We start from the raw sequence: 1,569 nt of genomic DNA, 5'->3' as shown, positions 1-1,569 counted from the left end.
TGTTTCACAGGCCTTGTCTTTTAACCTCTAATATAATATGTGGATTGCTGGTTAAATTTATATTGGAATTTCTGTACTTCGCCGAAATCACAAGAATACAGATAAAAGACATTTTGTAGAGTTCTGTGCACCCACTGGGCACCTGAATGAATAAATCAATGGTAATTTAACATGTGTAATCGTTTAGCAGGCGTTGAAAAACAAGGCCTACAAAAAAAGCTAAAAAAGATAATTTAGTCTGGAAAAAAGGAAATTGAAGAATAATCTAAGAATGGCCTTTAGAGATATGAAGTCTATTTTAGGAATGATGATAGCTAGTGATTTTCAACAAGAAAAGAACAGAACGAAATGGAACCAATTTGTTGCAAGCCAAAAAAGGCGATATTTTAACCTGTAATAACCTGTTATAAAATATTATTTTCCAGACTTTCTAGTAATAAAGACCAAACGTATCTCTAAGATATAAGTATGTATTTTATAATTTTTCTTGATTGAGCAGGTATCATGGACTTCAGAAAATAAGGGTTCCCTTTTCCCATGCCTAATTTCTTTAGTGCAGAAATTCATGACCCCAATGAGGGTAAAAAGATCATCACCGACTTTACTCTCAAGTAAGAATAAAACCGTATGGACCTATATATTATTAGAATGGAAAGTAACTATCAGGTCTTATACAATAAGGATTGTTGACTAGACTAGTAGGAAGAGCACTGACTGAGGAATGGAAGATTGAGGGATCAAATATTGAACTGAAAGAGCAGTTTTGTGTGTTTTTTTTAAGCAGATGGCTTCTTATACATCACATAATTACATTACAATAAAGGACTTCCCTAAATGTGGTTTTGCAATGTACTTTTAGAATTGGTATGCAAAATGATTATTTAAATAACATTTTTCTTTAACTAAATGGCTCCCTGGTGTCCCTTTCTCTTTTTCAAACTTAATTTCTTCTCTTGAAGATGGGAATAATATTCCCTTTTCTATCCACTTCACAGAATTCTTATGAGAATTAAACAAGGTAATAATGTAAAAAATCTTTAAAAATATATAAATTTCTAGAAACATTGAGCATTCTTATCATGATTTTATCTGCCACATGTGGTAAATGCACTAGAGATCTAGGATCAGCTGCTAAGCTTGTTTGCTTATTTCACGTTTGAAAAGAGTTTGACAAATGTTAGTCACGTTATTCAAAATAGACTTAAAAGTGATTGGAAGGTGTTCAAGTAATGCTGAAACCAAATCATTGTTACCAGTCTTTCATGGTGTTTTAGTTGCAGTTTACAGAGCCCTAACCTAGCTAACTTGAGAGGAAATGGAATGCATTGCAGGAAGAACTGAAGACCTTGACTGGGACAAGGCAAGTACTAATACAGCCCCAAAGGTGTGTTGAGGGAGCAAGAACACTGACAGTCTCTTACAGCTGCTTCGTCAATCAGTTTCATTCCCTGCCACCATGTCTATGCCACCCACCTTACAATGCAAAGTCCTTAAAGAGCTTAATAGGTTTAACTGAGTTTGTATGCTCACATCTTCTTGTCTAGGCACAGACAATGAATGTTAATGACA

Source organism: Rousettus aegyptiacus, unplaced genomic scaffold (genome assembly GCF_014176215.1).
Source record: "Rousettus aegyptiacus isolate mRouAeg1 unplaced genomic scaffold, mRouAeg1.p scaffold_m13_p_2, whole genome shotgun sequence".
Classification (NCBI taxonomy): Eukaryota; Metazoa; Chordata; class Mammalia; order Chiroptera; family Pteropodidae; genus Rousettus; species Rousettus aegyptiacus.
This window is presented reverse-complemented; position numbering follows the sequence as displayed.